This window comes from Stegostoma tigrinum, chromosome 14 (assembly GCF_030684315.1).
Source record: "Stegostoma tigrinum isolate sSteTig4 chromosome 14, sSteTig4.hap1, whole genome shotgun sequence".
In the NCBI taxonomy this organism is placed as follows: Eukaryota; Metazoa; Chordata; class Chondrichthyes; order Orectolobiformes; family Stegostomatidae; genus Stegostoma; species Stegostoma tigrinum.
Window position 1 is genome coordinate 21,290,146 of NC_081367.1, and position 11,013 is coordinate 21,301,158.

The window sequence follows — 11,013 nt, forward strand, 5'->3', positions numbered from 1 at the left end:
ATTACATTAAAATAAGGCTCAACATTCATGTTTCGTTTTAGAATGTAGGCGACGAGTGCAATGGAGCATAAATGTTCAACGGAATATATAATTTTCATGTATCCCGAAGAGCGCGTAATGAATTATGATTTCAATTTAGTATTGAATCGTATTATCCAACGTTATCTAACTTTTGATTCCACTGTGTTAAAAAATGTCAAGCCTATTATTACAGGTCCAGAGTCCACAAGATTTACTTGGAGCAAATTTCCGTCTTAAAATCTTTCCTTTGTTGTTAGTCTGCGGCTTCCAATAACTTTTCTGATTCTTTTGAATTTGATATATTGTGTTTGGTTTGAATGTTGGGGATCCCGCACATATAAGCTTGTAGGATTTGCCAGAGGATCTTGGCAGTTTCATAGGAGTCTACAGTTACAAGTAAATGCCATCGAACAGCTTTCGTGCTCCCTTTGTGCTTTATCTGTCTCTGGTGCGGACAGACACCTTCCTCAAATGCACAGGATGTTCCCGAGTTTAAAATTAATTACTCCTCGGGGTTTAATCCTTCAATACACCAGGCAGTCTTCCTGGCTGATTCTTACTGTATAAGCCATTCTGACAAATAGGATGACATGTATTGTTGCCTAAAATCGGTGAGATTTCAGTCGAACTGAAAAGTAAGTTTGTACGTCGATGGTGGAATCTTCTAAGCAAAGTATTTAGGATGACTTTTTTTCGAGGCCTTGCCATGGTCTTCCCAGAAAGTGTTTTACTTTTGGATGTAAGATGTCTAATTTACAGGTAATTGTCTAGTTTAAACTCGTTTGCAATACCTCGGGTTGTCTCTAAGTAATGGTTAAGCAAATACAGGGATGCAAATTTACGATTGTAGGCATTATTGTATAAAGTTGTGAATTAAATGCACTCTAAATCCTCAGAGTCAACTGATAGCAATAACTTGTCTATTGGTCCTTGCCTTTGGTTTTACAATTCTAATTCGTTATGAAGTCTTTTTTTTTCACAGAGCTTCGTATGAAGTATGTGCTCATGTAGATAGAAGTGTAGCTTAACCACCTCTACAACACTAAGAATACTTACTGATAGAAACAGATTTCTTTAAAGAGTCTAGTCAAATTCCCAGGTAGTTCCACAGTAGGATTCCAAAAACTGTATGTATGTGGATGGTAGAGAAAGTACACTGTTTTGTGGGGTTTAGTATTTTATGGAATTTATCGTGGATTTTATAGAATAGACGATTCAATTTTCCAAATAGTGCTCCACTCTGCATTATGCTGTTTCACGGGCCGTGTGGTTTTGAACAGTTGATCGGTCTGTAGCAGGATTTATTTGCGGGGTTTCGCCCTCTTTCACTCCAATGATCGGATTGAAGGCTATGCCAGCCAAGATATTGAAAAAAAAACTGCTGAAGGTCCTGTGGTGCTTTAGGTGTAGTAAAAGTACAACACGCGGAGGGAAATGGGCATGAAAGGTTTCAATGGATGTAGGAAGAGTATGCAATTGTTCCGGTTGTGAAATAGACAAAATAGGGTCCCAAGACGTTTGAAAACAATACATGCTGATTTTATTGGATGTTTGGCGTGGCCCATTGAATGTTCTCTTCCAACCCGCCCGGAAACTTATATTAAAGTAGAAAGATTTTATTTTTTTTCCACATGTTGACAACGGGCTTTTAGTTGGGTTTCAAATTCAGCCTTGTGAGAGAACTGACAGGTTTATATAATGAAAATTCACGTTAAATCTCGAAGTCGGAGACGAGTTATTATTAACTTCCGGAGTTTTATTTCTAATCAGCTGATAAGAAGAAAACAGCAACAACAAAAAAAAACAAACCTTCACTGCATTCTGTTCCCTGTAACCAACTTGAAGGTCGGGGGTTATTATTCTGCTGAAGTAGATTGGCCTGACTACTAAATTTGTAAAGTATTCAGAGCGCTACGCTGATTCTTTTTGGGTAGCTAGCGGAGTTGTGCCATAAAGATAATTGTTCTTTAACCGAGAGGTAGCGTTTGATTCACTGTTGTGGTAATGCAATTGTACGATTAATGTTGCATTCCAGGTTTTGTCTGTGTTGTGCTTCCGAGTATCAGACGTTCTGGGCTGAATCGTCTCTTTATCGCTTTGATAGTCAACATCCTGCTATTTACAAGGTCAATAAAGCGGATCGTATTCCTTAGCCAGCAATCTTCTCCAAATATGTAGCGCTACCGTTAATATAATTGTACCTTTATGTAATGTATTTCCCACGGACTGGCATTATCTTGGTTGCAAGAATATTGGTTGCCTGCAATTAAAACTTTGGTCAAGTTTGCTCGCGTTCAATAGGCATGCGACAAAAGGCCCATGCCATGCGTTCTTGAGAAATGGTCGATTTTTTTGCGTGTTAGAGCACTGAAACCTTTCAAATCTGAGAGAGGAAGCAATCAGAGCTGCTAACGTAGATTAATACGTGCTATGGAGTTTATCAGCAATGCATATATTTTAGATCATCGCGTTGAATGTGCTGTCTTGAAGGGATGATGTTAATCGCTTTCATATAGATGTTTTCTTTTAAATTTGTCAAACTATCCTGCCCGGCTAATAACATGGGATTAGAAGTATTAGTTGGGTTTTGCAAAAACACATTGCACGCACTAAAATCCATAATATCTATTTCTGGTCCCAGAACTAAAATGTTCTTAAAATTTGAATTAAAATGTAGAAATTTGTTTAGAGGCAATGGCCTTGTGCTATTAAGCCTGGACTGTTATATTCCGGACACCCGGGTTCGAATCCCGCCACGGTAGATTGTGAAATTTGAATTCAATAAATATCTGGAATTAAGAGTCATGTGATGACCGTGAATCTACGGCCGAATGGCAGAAAAACTCATCTGGTTCTCTAATATCCTTATCTGGTCTGGCCTGCATGTGACTCCAGACCCACAGCAGTGTGGTTGATTCTTAACTGCCCTCTGGGCAATTAGAGACGGGTAATAAGTGCTAACCTAGCCAACGATGCCCCCATCCTGTGAATGATTTTTTTTAAAAAACAGATCGTAGTATCCAAACTGAATTAATAATCTCACACGAGAATACGCAACTCATCATTAAGCACTACTGCAGATCAAATAGCAGCGACTGATTGATTCTTCAACCTTGGGCTGAATAGAAAGCGTATTATAGATCATAGAAATGTTCGAATCGTTTAATTAATGATCTAATTAAACCACGCATTTAATTTCGAGGAAACAAAAAATCAAACGTGAATACTGGTGACCGAATCCTTCATATAAACGAACTGTCAAAGAATTTTGCTCAGAATGCAAGGGACTAAGCCTCTGATCTGGTGCAGTTAAGGACCCGTCAACTGTAATCGTTTCCGATGGCAGCTCAGGATGCACAGTTCACTGCCGGCCTCAGACACCCGGAGACAGTGATGGAAAACATACTCTCTGACGGACACACCAGTCTGTCAGTCCAGCTATTGTTCAGATCCGGGTTCAAAAACAAATCTACATGGGGAGTCAGACCAATATTTTAGACGGGCGTGAAAGTGAAACCAACAATTTTGGCACCTGCGCAAAGAAGAATCATTTAAAATAACACACCCCATCCCTCACCAGCCTCGTCAAAAAGTTGTAAATCTTTTTGACTCCTGTTTAACTAAATCCCGCTACCATATCAGTGTTTTATTGCGGGAGTTTATGTGCTGTTGTCTCCGTGTGTGTGCCTGTGTTAGTGTCGGTCCGTGTCTCTGTGTTTGTGTGCGACTGTCTATGTAAGTGTGCTTAGATGTCAGAGTTTGCGTGTCCGTGTGTGCCTGAGTAGTTTTTGTGGTCAAATCGCTTGTCTGTTTAGTGTGCCTGTGTTTTGTATCTGTTTATGTGTGTGTGTGTGTGTTGTCAGCTGGCTTCTATTTGTCCCAGTGACAGCATGACATTTTCTTTGAGGTGGCAAGGTTTTAGACATACACCTAAAACAAACGCAGCACAAATTATAGCCGCTAATTGGTCCAACCTTTCAAATCCCCTTAAATCAGAGAGTTTGTTTTTGTTCGTTAATAAGGGCCCTAGCCTGAATTGGAACCGAGGATTAGCATTGTGCAATCTGGACTTTGGGAAGAAAACGTAATTTGTGTCGCTGTCTTTAAACACCTGAGGCTAGTGCTGCGCCGGTGTCAATCATTTTATTTCATTTCACGAGTTTTCTTTTTCTCTCCCGCCCTGTACGTTCCTTCTTTCATCTTTCTTTCCTTCCTTTATTTCATCCTTCCTCATCCCCCGCCCAACTCTTCCGTTTGTCGGAACAGAAACAAGTTAATGCAGGAGATTGTTTACTGGCGGGCGGTGGCATGAAGTTTTGGTTAAAACCTTCTAAAGCTCGAATTTAGCTCTTTCCGTTAATCCAGAGGTTGAAACATTTATCAAGGAGAACGGAGAGGTTAGCAGACAATAAGCACGCATACACACATACACGCATACAATTTGTTAAACAGGAATAAGCGGCGTTTGTCGCAAAAGTTACTGATTAGGAAAGGCGACAATCCTATCGCAGCTATTTCGTTTTCAACCGACAGCAATGAAAGACGCCGGTACGGTACTGACAAGTTATGTGCTTTGCCCGGTTCACTTTAAGTTAGCGAGATCCCGCGCCTATTCCTCTTCCACTCGTCCGATGTGGTCAACTCCAATGTGAATAGAAACTGAGCTGGTGAATAGGTGTACCTGTCTCAATTTATAAAAGAGCAAATTAGCCCGCTGGTGTTTAGGTTACAGACAAAGAGAGCAGACAGAACTAACTCAATTTGTTTTCATTTGTCACTCGCTTTATTATATAAACAACAACCAACCATTAAGTGTAAACCTTTTTTTTGAGACTTGCCCCCCCCAAAAACAAAATTCAGGCACGCCACGTTCAGCTTGACTGATATTCGTAGGGAGTTGTAGGTTGTAGGCCAGCCCCTCAGCCTCACATTTTATTTCAAACAATCGTTTCAGGTTCGGTTTAAGCGTGGAACTGCAGGCTCGGAATGAGTGAGACTCCAACCAGAGTTCTTTCCTTTACCCCAAAGCAGGAGGAAAACACCGTCCATCCACCAACAGTATGTCGGCCATTGTCGATTATTTCCGAAAACCAAGTCAAAATCTGAAGCAGTGACCCTAAATAAGATAAATCCAATGTTATGGTTGCGTTTCTCACATTGGAATGTCAAATCAACTGCTGTTAAAAAGCCTCAATTGAAATTTCAGCCCTTACAATACGGCCGATGTAAATGCATTTTTTTTCTTTTCACGATGAAATGTCAACAAGACAAATTATGTTTCATTTTCTGACTACACTCCTATATCAAAAATTTGCACCGCTCAGGGAACGACCAAAAGTCTGGTCGAATCTGCAAACGTCCGGAATAATAAATAATCCGCGCAGATTGTATTCCCGAAAGTTTGCTGTTGAATGGAACAATGTTGGTAAAAGACGGTTCACTTTAGTTATTGCTTTGGTTTATCTGAAGTTGACAATTCGCACTGCAATGGTTGTCGTATGCTCACTGCGCGCAGTGAACGTGTGTGTCTTACATGTAGGTACACAAATTTAATATCTTTACTCCAGATTGTGGCGAGTCTCGAAAAATCAAACGTGATGAATAGTGCTTGACAGTTAAGGGATTCCGCTCACGAAATGGTTCATATCAACACTAATAAAAAAAATCTTAATTAAGTGAAAAGTCTTTTACTGAATTGTTACACCGTTTGCTTTGTTTGTGCATTTCGGAAATGTTTGACTTCGATTTCTAATGTTACAGTTTACACGAATGTGACATGGCTACGATTTTAACCCAGTCCTTCTTTGATCCAATAAAAAGCCCGGAAAACTCGCAACTCGAGCGTTAGTTTCAGTTTTTGGTCAGATTAAATCCAACCGCTTGTCATATGTTCTGGACACTAACGACAAGGGATGAGGATTTTTGTTTTAACTCTTAGTTTTACTTCTCTCGGTGTCTTACTCTCTCTTTGCTTGTTTTACAAATAAACTTGATGAAAGATAAGTGCTGCCCAATCCCAATCACACCAAAAAGTCTTGTTTACTTTTGTCTTAAGGCCTTTGTGCCTCGTGTCCGCTTCCAAAATATGATGAGCCAATAAAATAATTTTGTTAGACTGTTGTCATAAATAATCATTTTACATCGATCAGTTTAGAATAAAATAATTGAGATTTTCGCAGTGTTTACACATAACGGTCTTGTTTATCTGGCCAACGTCTTCTCAATAAAGTCCACTGCCTTTTCAACTAAATAGATTCTGTAAAGTAGAAATGTTTACGATTATTTATAAAGTTGATGCATGTTTGTCTATTCATTCAAATGAGCAGAAGCACTATTTTTGATTAACCGTGTTAACTATTTCCTAAAGAAAATGCTGACAAGTCTGAAAATCTGAAATAGGAAAAGCCGCAGATGCTGCCGGGTTTGCTGAATATTGCTAGCATTTTTTCTGTATTTTTATTATGAAATATTTAAATGTTTTAAACAGGACTTCAAAACATTGCTTAGCGATGTAAAGAACGAGTTGGCGTTCAGTTCTTTGCAGTTGAGGACCATGCCACATGGGATTTAAGGAGCGCGAAGAAGATGCCGGTTATTTTTGCGGGATGGTTTCCAGGTCGCAGTCGCGTGATCATGTCTTTATGCTCACTGCCATCCGAATACATTTAAAACAACATCTAGTGGTGACCTAAAATTAGCCTTTCACAATAACGCGTGTTGGAAGGACAATTGCCGTATGTAGGCAGGCTGTGTGTATATAAGTAATGGACCTTTTAAAACAAGCATTTATTCTTTCACATACTAATTTTAGAGCATTTCCTTTGACTGTTGGGCTCTGTTTAACTTAAAAGGCCATTGCGACTGATTTTTTTAAAGCAGGAAGCCAATCTTTTGCGCGTTGTTTATTTATTAAGGGCACAAGTCGAATTTCAGCACTATCTTCGGGACCTCATTTAAGACCCTTATTTTAAACCAGTGGCCACATTATTTTTAAAGAAAAAATGCTGAAGACAGGTAACAAATCAGCACCTTGACTCTAACAAGTCAAGCGGCACCTGACGAGTCTCTGATTATTATGATACTCCCTAGATACTGATTTATCAGTTATTAACATTTAATGTAACCCGAATTATTTATATTAATAATGAGATCGGTACAGTCTGCCCCACCATGCCTGCATTGCATTTGAAGGGCCGTGAGAATATGGCCTTGCTTTAATAAAAGTATGAATTCAACATTGTCTCTGAACTACCCCCATCGTTGTAGCTGCCTTCAAGCATCAATTCCTGGTTTCAAAACAGTACATTTTTGGAATATTTGACTCGGTCATGTAGGTGTATAAATGAGTCAGGTGCGTTATGCTGCATGGGGATTGTAGCTGGTGTGTGGTTTACAATAATCTTGCATGTCCTTTGAACAAAGAGCCCTTCCACACTGTAGCACAGCGAAGAAACCGGACAAATCAGCAGAGGTGGTTACAAGAGGAAAGGAAAGACACACATGAGCCACTTCTTCAGATGCTCAACAAGTCTTTCTTCCAGATGTGAGAGAGGCAATTGTATTTGAAGTGTTAACTAGCCAGCGTCATCGAACAGCCGAAAAGTTTAAGGCGCCGTTTTAAACTAGATTTAGGCTGGAGTCCCAAATTACCATTATACCTGTGGAGTATTGAGACGATTGGGAAGTTTACATGCTCCAAACAGTGTTATTGTCAATTGAGCTCCTACCATACATTGTCAGTTCTGAATCAATACCAATGGGGCATCCAAACTGCGGAACACTTTAACACCATTTCGCATAGATTCTGCATGGAACTTTAGTTTGGTGGCCTCTTACAACTGTGCTGCATTTTTAAAAGGACACTGCGCGTGCATTTTGCAACAAGCAATGATCACTATTGCAAACTCTGGATGAATGGGGTATGCTCTAATCTTTAACAACTCTTCCAACTGACCAAATTTTGAAAGGAACAAGCAACCCTGTTATTATTTTCGAAAAGTATATACATTTTACTTTACTCTATCGCAAGGTCCTAAAGACAATTTTCACCACACTTGATTTGAAACATTAGTTGGGCATAGTGTCTGCATTACTAAAGCAAATAGCAGCATGAACTCGGGACGAAGTTACCTTATATTCGATTTAAAACTTACTTTCCCAATCAGTTTCGATTTGATTAATCGTTAAATCAACGTGTACTTTTATTACATAAACATCGGAATCATTTGTGAGAAGCAGATTTCTAGCGAAATAACAATTATTTGATGTCTGTGCATTCCATACAATCTTACATCGACACACAAACGGTACAAAAGCAAAGGTTGCTTGAAGGGCGAGACGTGAAAATTAAACCAATCGTCTGCATTTTTGGAAAGGTTGGTAAAACACCGCCGCCTGTCGGAAGCGGGTGATATTGTTCATGGTCGCAGTATTGCCTCACAGCAACCACTGCCCGTCCTGTTTGCAAACTATTTGGAGCATTAATAACCTTCAACTGAGGAAATAGCTTATCATAGCCCTTTTCTTCTTTGACTGAATTCCTCCCAAAGCGTTACAAAAGCTAAAAAATATGAATACTAATAATCGACACTATATCTTAAAGCTGTGAGCCAGCGCTTAACAGAAGCATTAGTCGTTCCCAGCAATGGTTAAATTTTCTGTTCTTTTGCAGCTATTACTATTACAGTAAAAGCCCAGTCAATTACTCATAGAAAGAAAGTTATGTTGGAAATCTGGCGGCTCTTAAATATGTGCCATCTTAGTTGAGCCTAGTCTTTTAAGTATCAATGAAAATGCAAGATTTCAGACTCCGTTCAAACACGTTGAAATTTAACAATGTGACGCTACGGTATTGCACAGCGCACCGTAATTAAATTAACATTAAGCTACCTCGTCATCGAGTAAAGTTTCGAAGCTGACTTTCGATAAATGGGAAACTGGTTAAAAAACGAAGCACCTATACAAATTATCGGCATGTCTGGTAATGATATAAACGGAACCGCATTTATCTCGAAGCTTTTTAGCCAACTGCGCCAGATTATTTTCTTCTGTTTCCTGAAATGCATGGTAACATCCTTGATTATTTCTGTTAATGATGTCAGTTTCTGCATTGAAGACGGGAAAAAATGGCTTGACATATTACTTAACCGATAGTCAAGGGGAGCCCACGTACCTTTGGAATGATTTCCCAATTGTGTATTTTTCCTTTCTCGTATTGTATGTGACACACTACGCTATATAGTTTTCGAAATCCTGTGACATCTTCTACTCAGTCTCGTTATGGCTCCAGACGGTTATATTTACCGGCTTCAGTAGGAATGATAGACTCGTACCTATTCACTGCCGGGGAGCATTTCATGTTGAATTTGAAACCCAGTCATTCTGTTAAAATGGTAAAAGCTGCAAGTGTACAACGCCTGAAATTACGATATCTTGAACTTTGACCTTTAGATAGAATTATTCTCAGTCGTGCGGGTTATTTTGAGACCTTTAACTGCTCTCCTTTCTGTATTTCCATCCACTGGAAAGCATATTCATTCCCATCCCGGTCTTTGGCACTCCGCTAAGTTTAGCACTGCTATTTTTTTTCCTCTTTTATCAAAATAACCCACTTCCAATCTCGAAGTTTCCACATCAGGAGCAGCTCCTGTAGCCTCACAACTAGGTACGTCGAGGTCAGTCGTGTTTATTTTCAAATCTACTTCAACAGGAAAATATGCTCTGGCTTTATTCGCAGAAATCCGGCGATTGTGTTAAACCAAAAATCGATCTGTTTTGCTCTTAAACTAAAAGGCATTCGTGTGCCCAATCTTTGGTCGATTTTTCTGTTTAATATTCAGGAGCCCACAAGGACGAGATCGGAAGACGAGCGTGAGACATTTCCAACGTTAATAGTTTTATTTTAGAGAGGGGAGTATTTGAAACGACTTATCTTTGTAGGAATTGATGCAATCTCACGATTGAACTAAAATGAATGAGCAGTTGCTATATCTGCAGCTCGCCTTCAAATGTTACCACATGGGAGCAGACTTTTAATTTCATCTTTTTTGTATCCTCGCTTTGACTTTGTGCACAGTTATCCTGTAAACGATGTAGTTCAATATTACATTACTAATCCGTCAACCGTTTACTGCAGAATCAAAGCATTTGATCACTTTTCCCCATATTTAATAAACGACAAATACGGGCCGAAAAAATATGATCTAATTGGGCCCAATTGGCTCCTTTCGTGCTCTAATCATTCAGTGCTTTCACACGACTCTCCCGTGTGCTATTTCAATCTATTCACCTGTAATTGTTTCTATGCGCACTGCTCCCGAACGCAGTGAGGACAACTTACATGAATTCAAATATAATGTGGCCTCAATACGATTGAATGTGCTTTTGGTTAAAGATACACTTTAATTGTCCTGAGTTTCTTTGTTATTGTGAACTTTTAAGATTAAGGTCATATTAGCTTGGTCGATTGATAAAGGTTGGGGACAAAACGCACGGGTTTCAAAAATACTGAATATAGAACCAATATGTTTCCGCTGGCAGGACAGTCAGTAACCGGAAGATCTAGATTTAAAGCGAATTTGGCGAAAGGAGATGACAATGTTGCTTCGGTATAGGAAGGACATACGCATGTGGGAATATCAGGAGGCCATTCAGCCCGTCATGGCTGGACGTTCAATGCCTTTTACCCACTTTACCTCTATACCCCTTTACATCATTGGTAATCAGATATCTTTCAATTTCTACTTTAACTATATTCCAAAACTGAGCTTCCACACCCTCTGAAGTAGATCATTTGAAAGAATCATCACTCGCTGAGTAAAACAAACAAATTTGCCTCACCTTGGTCCTAAATTATTGGCCCTTCTTAAATTGCTCCTGCGCAACCCCCCCCCCCCCCCGCCCCCACCCCCGCCACACAAACACACATTCCACTCCCCATTCTGGTCTCCCCATTGAGGGGAAATCTGACCTGCACTTACCATGTCTATCCGT